The sequence below is a fragment of the Lissotriton helveticus genome, chromosome 5_1, assembly GCF_964261635.1.
Source record: "Lissotriton helveticus chromosome 5_1, aLisHel1.1, whole genome shotgun sequence".
Taxonomy (NCBI): Eukaryota; Metazoa; Chordata; class Amphibia; order Caudata; family Salamandridae; genus Lissotriton; species Lissotriton helveticus.
In genome coordinates, this window is record NC_136065.1 from 460,308,901 (window position 1) to 460,333,186 (window position 24,286).

Below are 24,286 nucleotides of genomic sequence, written 5' to 3' on the forward strand. Positions count from 1 at the left end.
GGTGAACAATTGTCCATAAATTTCACAGACCGCCTGTTATTTGGTCCTCTTGTCCATTATCTAGGATGATTTCTTTCACGGACACATTTTGTCCGTAATTCTGGACATTGGAGCAAGCTGTCCCCCTGCAGGCATACTCAGAATTCTCTAACTCTCACTGCAGGGGCCAGCTCGCACTCCTGTTTTTAACTCAAGGGCCTGCAACAGCCCCTCACCGACCTGGCACACACTGCTATTGACCCATTATCATTCTGTTTGCCGGCCTAATTATTACATACAGAATGAGTTACAGCATTTGGTGGGACTCCTCCCGCTAGAGCCTAGGGCATGGCAGTCTGCTTTTGTTCAGGGGCTCCTGTTACCTCACCAGGGGCCAAGCTCTGGGGAGGTAGAGGCTGTATTTTGACACTCCTTACAGGGTTAAAGGCACGTATTTAAACCCCTTGTGTGCGAGCAATTTATGGGCTAAAACGTCAATTAAACTCTGGTGATCAATGTATCTGTTTGAGAAGAAAATACATCTGTTTGAAGGTCTGGTTTTCTGTTTTCTGAGTTTTGACTCATCATAAAGTAGCGCAGAGTATCAATAGTGTGCTTCCAGCAAAACACAATATGTAACCTGCAGATCAAAGAATCCTTTGTTATGTAGACAGCTCACTGTTTTTGTCACGGGGACCCGTTTGTTAACTGCAGTTCTAAAGATACAATCTTAATATAGCACAGTGAGCTATGAACCATAATCAAATAGCAGTATGGAAACTGCAAGGCATGGGGTTACAGCCTTATTGTTTTTCTCTAATCTTTCATTATTCTATGGTTGATAAATAGGGTTTCTGTGGATAATAATAATGCCGCAGGGTTGAGTAAATTATGCAGCAAGAAAAAGCAAATTGTTTGGCGTAATGCAGCACATTTTGTAATAAAAGTACTTAATTATTTTGACATTTTTTAACTTGTTAACACTGTCTGCACCTCATTGGTACCCGTTTAACACTCAAATATAGCAATAAGCAATAGAAAGGTGACCAGTCACCCTTTGCAAAGGGCCTGTCACTGTGAGGAAACGTCTTGCTGCATTTTTAGTAACTTTTGATTCATTTGAGCTAACATCTGCAGAATATTTCCCTCTCTTTTTCACACTCTCTGGTAGTGCTACTGCCTGAGAACACCAAGTCTATGTCAGCAACAGAGAAATGCGTCTGGCACTATCATTCATGGTACGGGGTTAAAATTGTGAAATCTACCTCTTATGTCAACTGTCAAATTCTTCTGTGAATGTATATGTTTACTAGCTATTTGTGAATGTTTGCTCAACACTCCAATGTGTAATACAAACTAAAGAGCGTAAACCAACTATATAGAATATTTGAACTATGCTTGATGAGTGTGATTTTTATGTTTTTTGGTAGACTATGATTGTTGACTATTCTGGTTGGAACACTTTTGATCTTGGTTTTGCTCCACTATATAGAACATCTGAACTGTGTGGAATGTGTGCTAAGTGTTCTGTCTAATGTATTCTGTGGATGTTTTGGTGCTTCTCAATGGAAAGTTTTGTTTTGTACATAGCAATGTCCAAATGCATCTCGCATCTGAAATATATTGATGTATTTTCAATAACATCTATCCTGCCATTATAAGTTTATTAGGACAGCGTCTGGGTAGCTTGGAACACAATAATTGGGATAATATAAAAAACAGATACTGAAGGGAGGTCTTTAAGCACATCACTGTTTGGGAGAGTCTCATGAAGGCACATGTGAATTAACTGTTTATAGGATATGTAGACTCTGTCTGGCGTGACAAAAATAAAATAAGATCCGAGTACTGCAATACATAGTGGTTTACCTGAGGTGGGACATAATGGAATGGGAGAATACTCATGGATGTGTCATTACTTTTCCAATAATTACTGTTGTGTAGGGAGTTAACTGTCTCCCCCATCTCAGCCCGTCCACCCTTCAGTGGTGTATGAGTGTGCATCAAGTGTCATTGATGAAAGCCCTCTTAAACTCGTTGTTATCTGAAGACATAGCCTAGTACACAGATGTCTTGATCATCTTTCATATCAAAATACCTGGCAGTGTTTGTGCTAATCTCCCCAGGTTTAAGCTACTCTATCTTCCCATTCAAACATGATTGTATAGTAGGAGGAACTTTATACAATTTGGAAATAAGATGTCTGAATGTTAAAATAGGACATATGAGGCACCCCAGAAATTCACTCCTCACTTGTCGTGATGGGTAATGCCCTTAACGCAGGATGCCAAAGTTCTGATGCACCTGTTGGCCCACTCGATACAAGCTAAGGCATATAAACTTCGTAAATGCTTTCATCCAGTAAGTCCTCCTCCACCTCTGCCATCATGCACTTAATGCACTGAGTTGCAATGTGAGACATGTGAATCAATCCCGGTAATGCCAACTTTAGCCTTCGCCCTTTCTATGTCAAAAAAATTGGGTACTGATAAATGCAAAATGTTCCTCTTTAACAGAAGTAATGAGATTATGATCAACAGAATACCATGTATCTCCTCTACAGCACCACCCACAAGAACACCCTAAATGTACCAACTTCACACACAGCCTAGGACCAATTGCACTAAGTCTAGCAAACTATCAAATATGCATACCAGCTTTATCATGAGTTTGAGTTGAGAAGGTGATTGGGCAATAAAAATGCCTTTACATTTTGTTTTCAGCTTGTCACAAGTGCTATGTGTGCAAGAATAGAGGGCAAATGTCAGGCAGTATCATCTGACACATTTCTGCTTATTCCTTTAACATGTGAATTGATGTTTACAGAGGTTTCTAACTTTGCAGTCAAAATTGAATAGTAAAGCTGACTAGTTGACAGTCTAATTGTGGTGGTAAAGGCATGAGAAAACAAAGGCTGTAAGCTGTCAGATTTTTTGTAACACAACTTATAAATACCTGTAAATGAATTGTGCATATGTTTCAAAACATATCAGCAGTTAGGAAACCACAAATTTACTGCTTATTTGTTAATCTGAAGTGTGCTGGAAATAGAGTTTTAATAGGACCAAAACAATCATGACACTTTTCTTGGTGATGTTCGAATGACAAATATTTGCTGAAACCACACTTCAACACATTATTGTTTGCGTGCTGTATAGGTTTATCCTTAAAACTGTTGCCATTTTGCTGCCATTTTAATGGAAAATGTTCTGTATGTAAAAACACTGCCTCCTTCATACCTACAATATTGCCTTGCAGACTTCTGTACATCAGTGAGGATCTTCAGTTTACAGCTCACAGAAATTAAACAGACCAAGCAGTATACTATTGCCCAAATACAGGTAAAATAGGGAGGGCTGATAAATGGCTAGCCAGGGCATTATATAGTATTATAAACTCCTATCTAACCGTTCTGGCACACAATAATACCACAGCACTCAGCAGTCTGCAGTCAATTATAGCTCATGCAGGCAGGTTAATAACAAACTTTTCCTGCATAATGCTCTTACCCTCACACAAGACCCATCCGCTATCAGGGCCGGCTCAAGGGTGGTGCGACCGGTGCCACCACACCGGGTGCTGCCTTCCGGGGGGGCTGTGTTTGCAAGTTCATTATTTTAAAGCACCTGCTGTCGCGTTTGTTTCCTCCAGCAATTTCCAGGCAACCAAAATATGTCAGGATTAATCTTGTGATAAATGTTCTTCCTGAAGAGAAATCGGAGTTTTGTAAAATAGGGGTTTGGACTCACTAAAAAGTAGCGCTGAGGGTTATTATGACTGCTGCAGACAACAAGTACCGAGCAGATTACAACGTGCATAGAATGTAAATCGGTCAGTGGGTTACTCTTTTTAAAAGAGACATCATTTTGTTACTTGCAATTTATAAGTTGAAATCCTAATATAGGATATAGTTTTCCACAGACCTATTTACATTCTATGCACTTCGTGATTGTACTGAACTATTGACGTTTATTAAAGAACTGCATGCAGGCTGCAAAGTATAGATTTGAGCGAAGATTTATGTTGCAAAAAGTATTTATTGAGGAAGAAATCTATTCTCATTATTAAAGAGAACCCCCAACTATGGTGTTCCTTTTTAAATTCTGAGTTTGTGCTTCTCAAGCACTATTAAACTATACTGCCTACCAGTATGGATGACATGTGACTCCTGCACCTTGTTGTCCTCTGTCTTATGTAACATCTCTTATACGCTGAGTTATACACCTTTGATTGATTGCCTCTATGTAATGTGTATGTGATGCAAAGTGCTCTGACACCCTACATTGGTATGAGTGGTGCTATAGATGCATCTAAGAGAGTGCTATATGTGCATCTGAGAGAGCGTGGTTATGGAGACATGAGCACTGTTAAAGGGTGGTGGTGAGGGAATCCGAGGTGGTCATTGGGGGGCGTCAACAAACATTGTCGCACCAGGCGCCGCCAGCTGTAAAGCCGGTCCTGTCCGCTATAGATCTTATCCATCACTCAGTACTGTACAAGCCCCTAAATTCATGGTTTGTAAAGCACAGCAGATTACCCGTGAGAGTCTCAAGGTGCTGAATTGTAGACACAGGGAGATTAAATGATCTGACCAGAATCTCAGGATGTTGACGCCGCTGACAAGACTCTAACCTGGGTCCCACCACCTCCGAAGTCGGCAGTTCAGGCCATTACGCCAGTACCCGTCATCACCAGCTGAACAGACATGGAATACCTTAAGCAATCTGACACATAAAGCTGGCCAATCAAATGACTGCACTGTAGTCCAAATTAGCTAAATTTTTATGTGTGCTGCTTTACATCTCACAATGGCATTCAGATATGAGATGCTAGTAACAAAGTCCATCCAAACAGATCTTTCTGACCACTTCTCTGACCAAAACCGCTTGCTCAGGAACACGAACTGTAAAGAAAATGTCAGACTGGACAACCCAGTGGAGGAACCATATAAACAGATAATGAGCATATGGAATACCACAAAATGACTTGCACAATTGCTCAAAGCTACACGCATTCTGAAAAACCGTGAAGTGCACGATTGTCCAACTTAATATAAATTTACTTTGACTTGTACTTATTTTGGTTGTCTATTTACGTACTTATATACTATTGCACGACCTCCTCTGATGTGTCTGTAAAACTTACCTTTTGTCGAACATTTTTGTCCTGAATCTTGACCTTTTGCCCTGAATTTTTATCCTGATTTGACCCTGTGTCCTGAATCTTTAAACTCTCCGTCCTGCATTTCTACCCATTTCAGTTGGTCACCCTAGGGCTGACTAGGTTTGGTGGTTAGAGTTTACTCCTTGACGAAGTAAGTGTGGTTCCCTCTTTTTAAACACAGCATATCATGGTTACGAATTTGAAGGGGATATCAGTGCAATACAAATTATCCTCATTTACGGTCAAAGAGCTTGTTATTTTTGTATCGCTAGAAACTTGATACATTCTAGAGGTGTTCTTGTGAGAACAATTTGTTTATCAGCGGTATGATCCACTTGGTACAATTCAGTCTCACTTAGCTATACAGACATTTTTCTATATATATGCTAAACAACACCACATTGACTTTTATATTGTTTTTGTCCGTTTGCATGTTACCTTGGTCCTGGGAGTTCTTGCATAAGAACTGTCATATGTTTGATATACACTATGTATTTGAGACTGAGAATTATCACTCAGTGCACATTTTGTTCCTTTATAATGGGTCTTCTAGTATGGAGCTGGAGGTACGCCGCTTCTCACATTCTGCTTTAGTAATTACGCTATTTCGAAGTTTCATTGAATTGTGGGCTGATGCAGGCCAAAATTGCAATGACAAGATCTGCACTGCACACCAATTGCAGCTTCATCTTGTGTTGTTGTTTTCTACTGTGGAATATTGGCTTATTGCCTTGTGATGCAATTAATGCTGTGTGAGTACAATGCAATGCACCTATCCCATTATGAAATCCACCAACTGCATAAAATGTTCCTTTTACATTGTTGACTCTGTGGAAATGTTCTAACACCTATAGAAGTGAGGCTGGTAATACTGGTTTTAAAACTGTAACATGTGGGTTGTGCCATAGCAAATACAGTGCCCAATGGTGCCTAGAATCCACCTGTTGCAAGAAAAGGTATCACTAATACTTATTTTAATTAAAGGTTGTTTAACAGTCCTTATCCTATATGTTGAATTATATCATCATTTTTAGGACACAATACATACCCTTAGCGTTGTACGGGTGCTGAGAGGGATATCAGAGGGAGCTTGAGGACTTTCAGGCCAAGAGTAAAGTTATAAACACCAGTTAATTTTAAGCTTTTTCCTGAAAGCTGTAGGACTTTTCAAAGACTTACATTCAGATGGTAGGTTATTCCAAAGTTTGGACGCGGAGAAGAAATGTCCACCCAAACAAGATTTTTTGATGCGAGGCACCAATACAGGTTTAGCTGAAAGAGAATGAAGAGCATGTAACGGAACAAAAGTCTTACATTTCCTTATAAATTAGATGGGCCCAACATTTTAAAATGCTTCATGCGCAATAAAGATAGCCTTGAATTAAGTGTGATTTCCGATAGGCATCAAGTGGAAATTATTCAGATGAGAGGGGATGGAGGAAGAGGTTGGGAGATTAAGATGGTAGTCTGTTTGACAAGGTAGATGGTATTAAGGGAAGTGATTAGAGAATGGATGACGTTCATTCCAGCAGACAAGGAGAATAGACACTGTCTTCCTAAGCATTCTTTAAAGAACGAGGCAGTTTTTAAATACTTCATTGATCTGTGTGGTGAAAGAGTTGGTTGTCAAAGATGATGTCCAGACTCCTTATGGATTCTATAGAAGAAGGGGTTGGACCTGGATCTGTCCGCCACCAAGCTAAAGACCAAATCAAGTGTTGGAAAGTGAACAAAAGGATCTCTGTCTTGTTGCAGTTACATCTGAGACAGCGCGTTATGATATTCTTTTGGGTTATGTAACCTAAGGTATGGACCCTCTCTATGTCATGACTTGCTGAACCTTTACTATGTCATCAGAATACATGTGGTGTGGAAATTCCATGTTATGCAATTGCTGATGAGAGGAGCTGGGGTGGTTCCTGTTCTCTTGGTCTCAAAAAAAAAATCCATCTTACCTCTACCATGGAGTCCTGTTTGGTCCTTCACAATGGTGTCGAGATTTTCCACAAGGCATAGCCAGGAACCACCAGCACATCATCTAATACATTTCAGAGATTTCAGTCATCGTTTTACCACTAATAAAGGCGTATCTGAGTGAAGTAACATTGACTTATGCAACACTAAGTGAGGTGAATCCCCCTCGTCGTTAGAGGAACTTTTCATTGAAATATGGGAAAGTGCCTTTAGCTCATGCGGCTTCTGAGCTCGGTGGGTTCGTGCTCAAACTTTGGCAGATATCTTGCTTCTCAGCATTGCCCATCATGCCACACTAGATGACATGATGCTTAGCAACGTAATTCCTCAACATAACGCTTATCCGCCGCATCTTGGATCAAGACAACATAGTGATGCAGTCACCGAATGTTCTTTACAAGCTCTCATCAAGAGTAGTGATGAGCACACTTTAAAGACACAACGTTAACAACTTATTTGTGCTTCGCTGCCCATTATGCTGTGTGTGCAGTGCTGGACAACGTAGTCATGCACACATCTTACTAGCAGTATTTAAGCGTTTAAGAATGGATTCTACTTTAAAAAAGAATCTACAAAACAATTGCAATAACGTACATGTCCCTTCTTAGTGTTTGTGTACTCAAGCAAGAAACTAAAATATGGAATTATTGTTACTGTTTTGACATTATCTTTCTACATCAGGATTTTTCACATAACCCAGCATATTGTTCTCACCACCATGGCTCCAGCTAGCATGTTCCAACCACCACCATTTCTTTCTGAAAAAGAAAACCCTTTGTTTAGTTGGAAACAATGGAAAAAGCTTTTTGATTCCTATTTACTTGCTACTGCTGTCAGGAAAAAAGCAGTGTTGCTTCATAATTTGGGGTTGGAGGGTAAGAATGTTTATGAAACCCTCGATGAAATGCCAATGGGAAGAGAAGAAGGTGAACCTATTGACATATCTGATATGTCTATTATGTTAGAAAAGCATTTTGGGTCACATTAAAGTTTTTCACTAGGGTTCAAGTTGTCACTTCCTTAAAAACATTAGTGCGCAATTATGAGTTTGAATTGCTTTCTGATTCATTGATCAGAGACCAACTTGTGAGGTGTATGAATAACCCTTAAGGTGCAGCAAAAGATTCTTATGAAAAATCCTGATTGTAAGAAGTGGTGGCAATAATTGAAGCAATGGAGAACACTAATTTATGGGTGCGTGAGATGAGAGATTACAAATCTAAAGACGTGCAAGTCATGAATGATACGAGTGAGCCTGGAAAAATTGGTGAAGTCAGTGAGGGTTATGTATAATTTGAAAGCAGTGTTGACATGGGCAAATCTAGGAATAAAGAAAATAAGGACAACACATATATTAGAGGGTAGTGTTTTAGGTGTGTCAGTGAGGGCCATTTATCAAACAATCTAGGATGTTTTGCTGGACATGCCACCTCCAGAAAAAGCCGTAAGAAAGGTCACAAATTCAGGGTTCGTAAAGGTCCTAAAACGAAAAAAGTATCTGTACATAATGGCGAAAAAATGTGGTATTGGTTGTTAAGGATCACAGTACTGCAGATGGAGATCTGATCGTCAAGCATGAATGTGAGATTCTGGTGGAAGAAAAGAGGATAAAGTCCTCACTGATTCATTCTCACCATGCACTTTGGTGGGTGACAAGATTTAGGAAAATGGAGAGGATAATATTGAACTACAGCCCTATGATATCTACCCTGTAGGTTATGGAGGGGTGAAAACAGACAGATGTGTTGGGAATGTGTAGTGATGATTCAGTTCAGAGACTAAGAAAGGGTCAGAAAGGTTGATGTCGCCAATACAGGAGACAATCTGTTGGGTTGGCATCACCAAGGTGATATGGGAATAACATTGAATCTGAATTCAGTAGAAAAGGTAATACTGTTAACGTATACTAGTAACAATACTGATATTTTTCATGAAGTGTTTAGAGACACCCTTGTGTTGTGAAAGGGTTTTGAACATAAGATCACTTAATGTTGGGTCCCATCCAGGATGAACTTCAGAAGCTTCTGGATGCAAACATCATTGAAGAAATAGAGGCTTCGGAGTGGCTTGTTCTATATGTTTTGGCTCCAAGGGATGAAAGATAGAAGAAACAAATGTGTGTAGACTTTCATAATTTAAACAGACATACCCGGGTAGATTGTCAATCTCTTCTCAATATTTTGGTGACTCTAGCTACTTCGGGTGATGCCAAAGTTTCAAGTGTCATGGACCTATCTTCAGCTTACCATCAGATTCCCTTGCATGCTGAATCAAAGCATCCAAATTCATTTGTTTCTCAATACGGAGCGTACAGATTTCTATGCATGTCGTTTGGTTTTACTTCTGCTGATATCGCTTTTCAAAGAGTAATGTTGAAGGTTTTGAAAGGAACACCTTGGGTGCTGGTATTCCAGGGCAATCTTTTGGGGTCAGAGAAGGACGTTTGTGACATGATCACATTTTAAAGTTGGTTTTAAATAGAATGCAGGATTTTGGCCTCACTCTTAAAAAAGAAAAATGCAAATTCAGAGCACCATCTGTCACATATCTAGGTCACACAATTTCTGGGGAAGGAATAAGCTCAAAATTGAAGCTGGCAAAAAGCATCATAGAAGTGCCTTCACTGGTTAACAAAGATAAAGTAAGTTACTATGTAGGATTAGCAGAATTCTGTACCAAATTAATTCCCTATTTTGGAAATCTTTCCTTAACCTTGAGGAATTAACTTAAGCAGGAACGGAAGAGTGATTGGTCTAGAATCTGTTGCTGCTGTCAATGAAATCAAAGATGCTATTGCTGTTCTTCCTACATTGAGGCAATTTTATGCTTGTCACAAGACCTTGTTATCTACAGATGCTATGTTACATGGTCTTGGGACTGTTCTTTCACTTATAGTCAATGCAGGAAAAAAAGTAATTGCTTTGCTTGCGCTCGATCAAGGGCGTTGAGGAGAGGTATTTGGTGATCAAGCATGAGGCATTAGCATTTTTCCTAAGGGGCATACCTTTCACAGTGTGGACAGATCATCAACCTTTGGTGCACATCTGTTTGCGTAAAGATAACAGGAGTTTGACACCCAGGATTAAAAGGTGAAGTGAAGGTCTACCAGGATTTAACTTTCATGTTGAGTATGCCTCAGAAGCTTCTATCAAAGCTGCTTATTGCTTATCTAGATTAACATTGGCTGATGTGGTCTTGCAACTCCACCAGTTGAGGTTGTGGAACCCACTTTGGTAGAATGGATGAGTGAAAGTACATTAGAGATCGATGAATGGAACAAATACAGTGAAGAGGAGGGAGTTCTCAGGACACTTACGGAATATGTAGTCAAGGGATGGCCTGATCATAAGGATCGGGCGGAGACATTGAAAGGTTGTGGGAGTGTTAAGGATGAACTGAATATATAGGAGGAAATGTCCTCAAAATTTCATAACTTGTATCTCTATTAGGGGTAAGGGATGAAATCACAATTTGGCCCTTGAGAGACATCTGGGCAGAAATTTTACTAAATCCAAATTGTGTGAGTGGTACTGGCCGGGTGCCAATCATCATGTTGAGTAGGTAGTGAAGTATTGCTGGTTGTGTGGGAAAAGTGACAAGAACAAAGTAACACAATCATCACCCCTTGCCCCAGTGGAAATTCCACTGAAACCCTGAACTAAATTGGGCTTGGACATAGTTGGGCATCTGAACATGTTGCTTCAGAATGAATGCTTTGTTTTGTTATCGGTGAATTAAACCTCCAAGTGGTGGCAACTAAATGTTTGAGTACTGTGAACACAATTTTAGTGATTGTGTTTTTGAAAGAAGAATCTGATAGGGAAGGAATACCTCACTTACTGGTCAAGGACAATGGTGTTCAATTTGTCTCCTATGAAATGTTTGAACTCTTAAGGGGTCTGTCCATTGTTCATTTAAAAGCTGCTCTGTACTCACATCAAGCTAATGGTTTGGTGGAACGAATGAACAGTGTCGTTAAGAGTTGTGCCTGCAGGTCAGTAGACAGTAAATAACAGAAGTTCTATGGAAGACTTGGTCGGCTCATAGAATCAGCCCTAATTCCACAACGTTAGAATCTCTGTTTTTTTTCACTCAAAGGCACGTTGCCTGGTCCAAGCTCAATTCATCGTGGTTGAAATTGGGTCAGAAGGTTAATGACGTTAAGAAGTTTCCTGATGAATAACTTGTGAGGAGACACACAGAGTATCAAAAGAAATATAAAGCTAGGTATGTTGCTAGGAACTGTGTAAACGCTGGTGATTGGTGTGCAGGTGATGTCGTTTTGGTGCAAAGATCCAAGTTCTCAAAAAAGGGTACTTTCTAAATTCATTGGACCGTTTATCATTCGAAAGGTCCAGATGAATGTCGTCATTCTGGACTTTGCAGATGTTGGGAACATGCCCAGATGGGTGAAGCCAAGTTGATGTTCAGTGATTGTACTCGTGAACCCAGCTATAGAAGTGTTCTTTTAACAACAGATTGTAGTTATCATTGGTTATACAGTATGTTGCATCTACATTCTTGCTATGTTTTTCCCTTTATGTTTTTAATTTGTAATTTTGTTTTTGCATAGCTTTAGATCTTATTATTGATTTGGGTGAAAGGTGTGTTATGATTTTCTTTTGTGTTATGTAACCTACGGTATGGAACCTCTTAATGCCATGACTTACTGAATCTTATCTATGACCGAAGAATACATGTTGTGTGGAAATTCCATTCTAGTAGTTGCTAATGTGAGGAACTAGGTAATGGCTGGTTGTTCCTCTACTCCTGATCTCAAGAAAGAAATCCATTTTACTTCTATCATGGAGTCCTGTTTGGTCATTTGCGAATGAAGTCTTGACACGGTAGTTCTACATTCATCCAGCAACAGGAATCAAGTAGGAGATAAAATTGTACTGAGCTAGGTCAGGATTGCAGGAGACAGAGATAACAACCTGGGTGATGTTGAATAGGAGATGGGTTGGGAGACGGTGCCAAATGCCGCAGATAGGGCTAATAAAATAAGGGCTGTGGAGCAGCACTAATCAAAAAGCATTCAGAGATCCCCAGTATCTAATACTCAGGTGGTCTCTGTGTAATGTGAGGGCCTGAAACGTGATGAAAAGAAGTCGAGTTGGCAGTTTGCTTTCAAGAAACAAAAGAGTTGCGAGTTTATTGCTTTTACAAGAATCTTCAAGGGGAAAGGAAGGAGTCATATAGGTTGATAATTAATTGTTGAGAATGTCTGTGACAGCAAAGTATTTTTTTTTTTAGGAGAGGGACCACTTTAGCATGCATCTAGCAGTCGGGGACCATAGTCTGCTATACTGACAAAATACACAAATCTATGATGGTTGTATGACGGTACCACGCTAGTAAAAACATTGCACACCTTTATAACGCATTTGTTGCCCGCATTTGTTTAGCACGAATATGCTTTTACCTGGCATGCCATTACCAGGCATTACGAAGGTAAGTACAAAAAATATATATATATGTATATAGATTTGTTTTTTTATCTTTTTGGGGGGTAATCCCCAACCCCCCCATACTTACCTTAAATGCATGATAAAGGCCTATAGTGCGAAACAGATGCGGGGTAACAAATGCGTGGTAAAAGCACTGCAATGTAAAAATCGCGTTGCGAAGACTGTTTCCCATCTATGACAGCTGGGCCCTATAAATCAAGGGCAAAAGAAAGGAAAGGACTTCCTCATTGGACAAGGCATGGAATTCCACAAGTCTCACTGGCTTGGAGAACATTGTGAAGAGAAGCCAGCACCAAGCATGAGGATGGTTGGGAGAACAGGCCAGGTTTGAATAGAAGAGATTTATTCTGCAAAAGAAAGTCATATACTGGCAGAGTTTAAGGGAATGACGTAGAGAGGTGCAACAGACATGAGGCGATATTGTTTTTTTCACAATGGAAAACACCTTGAGGAATGAATTGGAAAGCAGACTTGAATTTGTGATAGGCATATTGGGTAGTCCAGACCAGGTATTGGAATTTTTTTCCAGATTTGTACGCCGATTTTTCCATAGGATTCTAGATGCGTACAATTGTCGCTGTAACTGGTTACAAATGTGCTTTTTGACTCTAAACTACGCAGAGTACTAGGGAAAGGATGGCACTGAGGGATGAGGAACAGTTTGTCTGACAGATGATGCCACACCAAGGACACACTTAGTCAAGAATGAAAAGATAAAGATGAGACAGAGATATGGGGTGAAGTCGAATGATGGTTATTACAAAGGGCCAAAGAGAAAGAGCTAGCTAATAGTTTGGACCAAGATTTGGAAAAGCAAAGGGGTAGAGTGGTACTGAGGATAGGGGCGTTCTAGATCAAAGGCAAGCCGAAAAGTACTGCCAAGTGATCCAACCATAAAAGAGAACGAGCAGGAAAAAAAATCACACAATTGGCAATATTAGTACAAATGGCATCAAGTGTGTGACCAGATTTGTGGGTAGGGTGATGTGAAAGTAGAGGAAAGTCAAGCGAGTTGAAAAACTTTCATCAGTGCGAGGGAGCCAGAGTAATTTTTGTCCTGTAAATGGAGGTTCACATCTCCTAAAACGAGATAAATGAATTCAAAATAAAAAGGGGGGGCGTACATTCTGTGAGGGTGTTGGGAAAACCTGTATTATGTCTTGGTGGGCAGTAGATAAATGCACCAGAATATCAAGTAGAAGGGTTCAAATTAAGATAGAAAGCCAGTTTCACAATTGGGCAAATTTGGGATGTTAGTGATGGAACAGTCAAAAAATAAACCGAAATATGATGACAATGCCCGCACTGTGTTTTTCAATATGAGTCACATGCCAGAGTATGTAGTTTATAGTAGGTCTGGGTAGTTTTTGTTCCCTCCTGGAGTGGGCTTTGCCAGGCAGTTCAAAATGAACTGTTCCCATGAGGAGCAGGGTTAGTACTATGGGGGCATCCACCGGACCTGCATCTAAAACCTTTAGCTCACCGGACCTGCACCTTCATCACCTGGGGGCTATAGAACTTCGGCCCGCAAGCTGCTTCCTACATCCCACCTCGGTTGCGACATCCAGCGCTGCTTGTGCCTGCCCACTCACCCCCCGCCGCCGTAGGTCTACCATTCCCATTACGGCCGCTGAGAGGGGGTGAGCTAGGACAACAACAACAAGAGGCACTCGCGACCGGAAGCCGCACAGAGCATCATCGCGCCAGGAGAAACTTAAAGCACCGAGTCATTTCCGCATCGTGGGAGCGCGCAGGTGCGCCAGGCTAAGCCCGGGCAAAGGGCGGGCCGTCTGTGGCCGTCCAGGGTCGGACAGGGGCGGGACGGGCCATCCCCCTAACATCATCGCTGCAAATCATGGGTAAGCGAAAACTGCATATTTCACATGACCGGGGAGGGGGTGAGGCAAAGGTGGCCAGAAAGTCCGCTCCATCATTTCCTACCTTACTTCTGCCGTGGGAGTCCTGTCATCTGAGATTGAATCAGCCGAGAGAGAACTGGGGTTGTCTGGTAATGCCACTAATACTGATCATATGGCAGTTAAGGGGCCCACGTGGAGAAGCGTGGCTCAGTGGTTAGAGGCGGCAGACCCGGAAGCTGAGATCGGCCGTGGACCAGGGTTCGATTCCCCGCCTCGGCGGGTCTCGGGCTCAAAAATTCCACGGACTCCACAATTCTCGCTCTGGTGCCTACTCGACTCACAGGGTCACACTCTGCGACTCTGGGCAATAGCTTGCTTAATCTCCACTACGGCCCCTCGCGGCAGGATGCCTGGCTTTCACCTTGTGGATACCCTGCCGGGGTATCTCACAGGGGAATACCAGGACGGGTTCCCTAAGCAAGCGCTTAGATACCGGGTCGGTGATTTGCGCTATATAAATACATGTACATGTACATTTACACGACACTTGCTCATAATACGCATATTCCCCTGGAGCCACTTGTAGTTGTAAATCAATAGCCCCTGGTACAGAAATACACATTGGAGAGAACTGGGGAGACCAGTCAGCAAGATCTAATTATCCCCCCAAATCTCCCATGCCTAACAAAGGAACATCTAGCAAAAAGAGCCCAGCCTCTAAGGAAGTCCATAAGAAATCACGGAAACGGAACTCTAAAACCACTGTTACAAACAGGACGCTACAACCTACCGATTTAACAGCACTTAATGTGCGGGATCTGATTGAAGAAACATTATCCACACGGTTGGAACAGGTGTTATCTAACATTGCAAAGGATATAATTGACACTCTTGATACCTGTGTTGCAAACCTTTTAAATAAATGTGACCGGATAAATTCGTTCCTGACCATGCCTGAGGGGTCCGTAGCTCAAAGGCAACTAGTTAACAACCCTTCTACTAATCCTAGAGTATCTAGTACACTTAATTTGCCGGAGCAAAATCAAGGGACCCTGATAGATCACGCCCAGCGGGTGAAACCCCCACACTCTCAGAACAAGATGCTCCGACCGTCGTGTATTGATGTAGAGGGCTCTTTTCCCCATATAAAGTCTGTTATCCAGCAAGGGCCCCAACGTTGTATGGTGCCTAAGGGTCAAGGGGATGCTGAAATTGTTACTCAGAAAGAAGTAAAGACTATACCCCAACCCCATATTAATTTACCTCCAGACGCTAGTCCCTATGTGATTGTTTTGGTTGGTGTCCCGCCCCTAAAGATAGGAGAGGTGGAGACTAATGGGTCTATTATGGCTACTACAAGGAAATGGTGTGACAAAAATTGCTCGGGGTACAATAACATCTCAAGGAATATAATCATGGTAAGGCGGGTTGGCTGGCTTGGGAAATCTGTAAAGAGGATTAAAGGTGACTGTGTTATTGTGAACTTTAATAGCCCCTTCCTAGCACCAAGATTGTTATGGGATGGTTCAGACCTGTCAAGTGGGGAGGGTAATGTCAGAGCAGTCCCTTTGGGATTTTTTTATCCTGACCCAAGATTATACCACCCAGCACGCAAATTCCACTCTGACTCCAATACTGATAGACCAGTGTGGCAATCAAGCGTTAATGCCAATATGACTCTGATAATGAAAGAGAGAGAATTAGGAGTGCCCGGCAAGACGAACCACCTTGACCCCAGGGCCGTAACAGTAGAAGGCTCCCTTGTTTTAGCCAATAGATTCTCCCCACTATCGAATTTAAATAACAATGACTGACTAGGGGAAGTAATGTAAGGCCACTACAACCCTTGACTGAATCTGTTCCCGTAGCTTTGACAGACCCCTATTTTAGGTTATTAAGTTGGAACATTGCCGGGTTAAGGTCAAAAAGGGAGGACCAAAATTGGCTTAAGATCATCCAAGGCAATGATGTCATAGCACTACAAGAGACTTGGGAGATACAAAATAACTTCTGGCTGGATGGCTTCAAATCCTTCTTTCAGCCAGCGCGACCATCACCCTCAGGAAGAGCTGGGGGAGGTTTGGTGATCCTGATATCTGTGAAGCTGAAAGGGATTCTGAAGCCTCTAGTCTCCGTATCCCCAAATTGTTTAATGGTTGAAATTATTGATCAGTCAAAAGGGAAAATGCTATTAATACACTTTAATAATTCAGGAGAGTGTAATACCCATAATGAACACCTCTGCTTTTAGAACAATTCATTGAAAACTACAAATATGAGCAAACCACTTTTGTCGATAGTATCCTGATGGGAGATTTTAATATACACCCATGTAATTTTAATTGTCAAATTAATGATGAACACACTACGTCTACTATACCTCATCCACACTTCGAACATACCCAGAGGGGTGTGGCTCTAGAAGATCTTTTAGCCTGTGCTGATCTTTATGAACCCTTCTTCATTGATGAGAGTGAAAGAGTAGTGACCTATAAATCCAGGGAAACTGATTCAATTATAGACTACATATTTTTGTCCCCTGCATTAATGGATCATGTAATATTTTATAACGCTTTTGAATCAATATTCAGCGACCATAATCCGGTCAGCCTGACATTGAACGCGGGCTTTGCTCGAGTAGTTAATCTAAATCCAATTTGCGACCCTACAAGGTTGACCACTAGCGATCAAGGTAGACGGCTGAAATGGATAAAAATAGTCCCTGAACTATTCTTAGAAAGCCTCTGTGACAAAATGTCCATTAATTTTTTGAAATGCATGGAGCTTTCAAACCAGCCAAAGGAGATTATCCCTGCCTTTGAAGCTATTTGTAAACAAGTGGCAACAGACCTAACTGTCCCATCCAAACCCAGAAGAGAAACAAGGAGTAGATGGTTTGATACCAAGTGTTCTAAGGCCCATCGTAATCTAAAAAGTAGCACTGAAGGCTCAACCCAGGGATAAAGTACTTATTGCTTCCCTCAGAAAGGAATACAAAAAAACAACACAGATACGCAAAAATGAGATTAAAGTTGAAACTTGGGATAGCCTAACATCCAACGCTGTGCTTAAAGATAGCTCCAAATTCTGGGCGATTGTGAATAGTCCCCTGTTAACTGGCGAAGAAAATGGGAAATTGGAAATCCATATCACTGAGGGAGAGTGGTTGGAACACTTTGAAAATATTCATGCAAGCAATGTAGATTTTAAGTCCTTTACACGTCCAATGAATTGCCCACCCGTTTCCATGGAATCCTTTCTAGAAGCGGATGTGGAGAAGGCAATACTAGATAATGCTGCAAATAAGGCTCCCGGACCAGATGGGTTCCCTCAGATTTATTCAAGAGAGATCCAAAACTATGGGCCACTGTTCTGACAAACGTTTTTAGGTACAAAGTATCCCATGGATTCCCTGCCTCGTGGGCTCATTCTACAATTATACCAGTATTTAAAAAAGGGCAACGAGGGGACCCGAGATGTTATCGACCTATCTCGCTCATTGACTCCTCTGTAAAAATTCTTGGGAAGCTTTTATTGGCTAAAGTTGCCGATAAGGTCAGTGAGAAGGGGCTCTTGTCGGAAACTCAGTATGGATTCAGGTCTGGTAGAAGTACCGTGGACCAGTGCCTGAACCTGTATCTCTTAGTTAATAAGTATACAGTAGCCAGGAAGGGGGCTATGTACCTGGGTTTTATGGATCTGTCCACAGCTTTTGATCTAGTCAATAGATCAAAGCTGTGGACTATCCTGCTGGATATGGGTATTGACCCTGGTTTGGTATTTTATATGGCCGATTTGCACCGGGATCTTTATGCTAATGTGAGAATGTCCCAAGAGGGTATTTGTACTAGATATTTTAAATCAGGGAGAGGGATGAGGCAAGGATGTATCCTTGCCCCTCTTCTGTTTACATTGTACATTAACGCCCTTGAAAATTCATTGTCATCAGCCACATTGGACGTCCCGCGTATAGGGAGCACTGCTATCCCGGTGCTCCTATACGTGCGAAGAACCGGGTTTTCTTAGAACCCAGCGGTGCCAGGGACACACCCGAAGTCTTCGAGTTCTCCTGTCTTGGAATACAGAGACACGGAATACTTCTAGGTGGCGTCAGAGATCAAATTTATTAGCTGCAGCCAGTAACAGTAAACTAAGCAATACAACACGGTGTACAACTCAGGAAACTGCTCAATTTTTGTAGAGCAAGACATCACCTTATATTCACATTTTCAGCCCATTACAAATGCACACCCACTGCGGCGAATTCTGACAAATCAAGTACATTTTACACACATTATTACATTCCAAGAAGCTCACTTTACATTGTACCAACCCACAAGTTAATTATTAGGAATGTTCCAAATTCGATTATCACGAGCCGGACAAACCCATAATTGAAAGCATTACCCATGTAATGAAAAGACATAAGAAAAGGAGCAATTCAGATATTGAGTAGGATAAGATATGTGCAAGAAACTAAAAGTTAACGATATCCTGAACATTGATTGCCAATTTCAGACAACGATCTACTAGAGAAATTGGCTTCGTGGAAGGGTCAGTTTCAATCAATTATTCAATCAATCAGGAGTTTGTTAAAGCGCAACTACTCACCCGTAAGGGTCTCAAGGCGCTAGGGGTGGGGGGGTTGGGGGGGTGCAGGTTCCATTCCATCAAGGAGGGGGTCTGTCGAAGAGCCAGGTTTTGAGGTTTCTTGCGAAGATGGGGAGCGATGTTGTCTGTCTGAGGTGGAGCGGAAGGGCGTTCCATGCTTTGGCCGCGAGGAAGGAGAAGGAGCGGCCTCCCGATCTGGTCTTTCTGGTGCGGGGGACCACAGCGTAGGAAAGCTGGGCTGATCGTAGGGTCCTTTGGGGTGCGTGGAATTTGAGTCGGCTGTTCAGGTATGCTGGTCCGGTGCCGTGGAGGCCTTGTGTGCGTGGGTGAGCATCTTAAAGGTGATTCTCGCCTCGACGGGGAGCCAGTGGAGTGTGCGCAGGTGCTGGGAGATGTGGCAGTGTTTTGGCAGGTTGAGGACCAGTCTTGCGGCGGCGTTCTGGATGTTCTGTAGCTTGCGGATGAGGTTTTTGTTTATTCCGGCGTAGAGTGCGTTGCCGTAGTCGAGTCTGCTGGTGACCAGGGCGTGAGTGACTGTCTTTCGGTGTTCGAGGGGGATCCATTTGAAGGTCTTACGAAGGAGGCGGAGGGTGTGGAAGCAGGAAGATGAGACAGAGTTGATCTGGCGGTCCATTTTGAGCTCGGAGTCCAGGATGATTCCCAGGTTGCGTGCGTGGTCTGTGGGGGTTGGCGGGTTTCAGAGGGCGGTGGGCCACCAGGTGTCACTCCAGGCGTCGGGGTTTGGGCCCATGATGAGTACTTCTGTTTTGTTGGTGTTTAGTTGTAGGCAGCTGTTTTTCATCCATTTGGCGACGGCTTCCATGCCTTCTCGAAAGTTGCGTCTGGCGGTGTTGGGCTCGTTGGATAGGGAGAGGATGAGCTGGGTGTCGTCTGCATATGACACGATGTTGAGTCCGTAGGTTCTGACGATGGGGGCAAGTGGAGCCATGTAGACGTTGAAGAGCGTCGGGCTGAGGGAGGAGCCCTGGGGGACTCCGCAGGTGATAGGTGTGGGGTCCGAGAGGAAAGGGGGGAGTCTGACCCGCTGCGTCCTGCTGGAGAGGAAGGAGCAGATCCAGTCGAGGGCCTTGTCCTGGATTCCTGCATCGTAGAGTCTGCGTATTAGGGTGCGGTGGGAGACTGTGTCGAACGCCGCTGATAGGTCGAGGAGGATGGGGGCTACTGTTTCTCCTTTGTCCAGTAAGGTGCGGATGTCGTCTGTTGCGGCGAGGAGGGCGGTTTCCGTACTGTGTTTTTTTCTGAAGCCGGATTGGGAGGAGTCGAGGATGTTGTGTTCTTCAATGAATGTGGCGAGTTGGCTGTTGATGGCTTTCTCGATGACTTTCGCTGGGAACGGGAGCAGGGAGATGGGTCTGTAGTTTTTGAGGTCGGTGGGGTCCGCTGAGGGTTTCTTTAGGAGGGGGTTGACCTCGGCGTGTTTCCAGTCGTCGGGGAATGAGGCGGTCGCCAGGGAGCGGTTGATGGTTTGGCGGAGCATGGGTGCGATGGTGTTGAAGATGTGGTGGGGCAGGGGTCCGTGGGGGCCCCTGAGTGGATTGACTTCATTGTCTTCAGTGTGTCTTCGGTGGTGAGGGCTGTCCAGTCATCAATCGCTGGTTTCCGGGTGTCGGGGGTGGTTGGTGAGGGTTCAGTGTGTTGGTTGTCTTCGTCGAAGTTGTCGTAGATGCTCTTGATTTTGTGGTGGAAAAAGATGCTGAGTTTGTCGCAGAGGTCTTGTGAGGGAGGGATGTCGGTAGACTCGCTGGTGGGTTGGGTGAACTCCTTGATGATGCTGAAGAGTTCCTTGCTGTTGTGTGCGTGGGTGGAGATTCTGTCTTCAATCGCTTTTTTCCTCGTTTCTCTGATGAGTTGATGGTGGGCGTTGGTGGCGGCTCTGAAGTTGTTGTGGGCTTCTGTGGATTTGGTGTTTCTCCAGACCTTTTTGAGGCGGCGGCATGTGCGCCTGGACTCTCGAAGTTCGGTGGTAAACCATCTGGCTTTCTTGGCACGGGTATTGTTGTTTTTCTTGAGGGGGGCTATGGTGTTGGTGCTGTCCGAGATCCATCTATGCAGGGTTCGGGCTGCGGTGTTGGGGTCGTCGTTTTCCGCGATGGTTGGGGTGGAGTTGTTGAGTGAGGAGGTGAGCTGGTCATCGGTGATTTTGGTCCAGTTTCTTCGTGGAAGCAGGTGCTGGTGTCTGTGGATGGTGGGTGTTCTGAAGGTGAAGTGGACGCAACGATGGTCGGTCCATGGGAGTTCGGTGGTGTGGCTGAAGGTGATGGAGTTTCCTGTAGTGAAGAGGGGGTCGAGGGTGTGTCCTGCTGAGTGCGTGGGCTCGGTCACGATCTGGCGGAGTCCAATGTTGTGGAGGTTGTCCAGGAGGGATGTGGTGTTGGGGTCCAGTTGATTGTCGAGGTGGAAGTTGAGGTCTCCCAGCAGGGTGTAGTTGGTGGATGCGATGGCCTGCGGGGAGATAATGTCCGTAATGGAGTTGGCAAAGGGTCCGCGGGGTCCAGGGGGTCGGTAGATGAGGGTTCCTCGGAGGGCGGCGGTGGGGCTGGCCAGTATCTTGAAGTGAAGGTGTTCCATCAGTTCTGTGGACTCGTCAGGGAGTGTGCTCAGGCGGAGGCTGGATTTGTGGACGATGGCGATTCCTCCTCCTGGGTGGATGGGGCGGTCCTTCCTGGAGATCTTGTATCCTTGGGGGATGGCGATGGCGATGTCCGGTCCTGAGGTGGTGTTTGTCCAGGTTTCGGTGAAGAATGCTACGTCTGGGGTTGTGCTGTCGAGGAGGTCCCAGATGTCTGTGGCGTGTTTGTGGAGGGATCGGACGTTGAGGAGGATGCATTGTAGGGTCTTCGGTTCGGTTGTGTTCTTGTGGGCGGGTTGTGCTGGATCCGTGTTCTTGGCGGTGCTGCAGGTGTGCCGGCAGCGGTGACAGCTGAAGGGTCCATGGGTGTCGGCTGGTGATGCTAGCTTGCAGTTGTTGTTGCAGCCTGGGTTGAGTGCGTGGAGTGCTGCTGGGTCGTAGCGTTGGCGGGGCGGAGGTCCAGGGTTCCTGGTGCTGGTCGCGTTGGCGGGGCGGAGGTCCAGGGTTCCTGGTGCTGGTCGCGGACGGGTCGCAGACGGGCGCAGACGTGCTTGCCTTTGACGCGCTTTCGGTGCAACAGCGGCGCGCCCGCAGCCCGCGGCCGCTGCGCGGCCGCGCAGTGGCCGCCATTAAGTAGGGGTCGGGGAGGGCTGGACAGCTGGGAGGCGGGGAGGGGAGCTGGATTGGGCCGGTCGTGCTGGGGGGGGGGAGGGGCCGCGGGGGCAACAGCGGCGGGGAAAGGTAAAGGGAGGAAAGAAGGGATAAAGAAAAAAGGGAAAATAAGCAGAAATAAGGCACAAAAGAGCAGAGATGCAGAAAAGAGCAGAAAGGAGAAAGATACAAAGGGTAAAAAAACGAGTGAAAACGGGTGAAGGAGCAGAGGGAGAGAAAGGGAAAATGGGCAAAAATAAGGCACAAAAGAGCAGAGGTGCAGGAAGGTGAAAGATAGAAAGGGGAGAAAAAGGAGTGAAGGAGCAGAAAGAAAGAAAGGAGACAGAGGTCCACTGGACCACCAGGGATGAGGCGCAGGGAAACCTGCGGGTGGAGGAGGGCCTCGATCACCAACACTCAAGAGTGCAGGGGCAGGGGCACCTCACTTAATGGTGGAGCTGCGAGGGTGGGAGAGCAATTTCACTGACAATGAGTCAGTGGTCTTGCTCGCCTGTCCCCGCAGTGGCCGCCATTAAGTAGGGGTCGGGGAGGGCTGGACAGCTGGGAGGCGGGAGCGGGGAGGGGAGCTGGATTGGGCCGGTCGTGCTGGGGGGGGGGAGGGGCCGCGGGGGCAGCAGCGGCGGGGAAAGGTAAAGGGAGGAAAGAAGGGATAAAGAAAAAAGGGAAAATAAGCAGAAATAAGGCACAAAAGAGCAGAGATGCAGAAAAGAGCAGAAAGGAGAAAGATAGAAAGGGTAAAAAAAAACGAGTGAAAACGGGTGAAGGAGCAGAGGGAGAGAAAGGGAAAATGGGCAAAAATAAGGCACAAAAGAGCAGAGGTGCAGGAAGGTGAAAGATAGAAAGGGAAAAAAACGAGTGAAAACGAGTGAAGGAGCAGAGGGAGAGAAAGGGAAATGGGCAGAAATAAGGCGCAAAAGAGCAGAGGTGCAGAAAGGTGAAAGATAGAAAGGGGAGAAAAAGGAGTGAAGGAGCAGAAAGAAAGAAAGGAGACAGAGGTCCACTGGACCACCAGGGATGAGGCGCAGGGAAACCTGCGGGTGGAGGAGGGCCTCGATCACCAACACTCAAGAGTGCAGGGGCAGGGGCACCTCACTTAATGGTGGAGCTGCGAGGGTGGGAGAGCAATTTCACTGACAATGAGTCAGTGGTCTTGCTCGCCTGTCCCCGCAGTGGCCGCCATTAAGTAGGGGTCGGGGAGGGCTGGACAGCTGGGAGGCGGGAGCGGGGAGGGGAGCTGGATTGGGCCGGTCGTGCTGGGGGGGGGGAGGGGCCGCGGGGGCAACAGCGGCGGGGAAAGGTAAAGGGAGGAAAGAAGGGATAAAGAAAAAAGGGAAAATAAGCAGAAATAAGGCACAAAAGAGCAGAGATGCAGAAAAGAGCAGAAAGGAGAAAGATACAAAGGGTAAAAAAACGAGTGAAAACGGGTGAAGGAGCAGAGGGAGAGAAAGGGAAAATGGGCAAAAATAAGGCACAAAAGAGCAGAGGTGCAGGAAGGTGAAAGATAGAAAGGGGAGAAAAAGGAGTGAAGGAGCAGAAAGAAAGAAAGGAGACAGAGGTCCACTGGACCACCAGGGATGAGGCGCAGGGAAACCTGCGGGTGGAGGAGGGCCTCGATCACCAACACTCAAGAGTGCAGGGGCAGGGGCACCTCACTTAATGGTGGAGCTGCGAGGGTGGGAGAGCAATTTCACTGACAATGAGTCAGTGGTCTTGCTCGCCTGTCCCCGCAGTGGCCGCCATTAAGTAGGGGTCGGGGAGGGCTGGACAGCTGGGAGGCGGGAGCGGGGAGGGGAGCTGGATTGGGCCGGTCGTGCTGGGGGGGGGGAGGGGCCGCGGGGGCAGCAGCGGCGGGGAAAGGTAAAGGGAGGAAAGAAGGGATAAAGAAAAAAGGGAAAATAAGCAGAAATAAGGCACAAAAGAGCAGAGATGCAGAAAAGAGCAGAAAGGAGAAAGATAGAAAGGGTAAA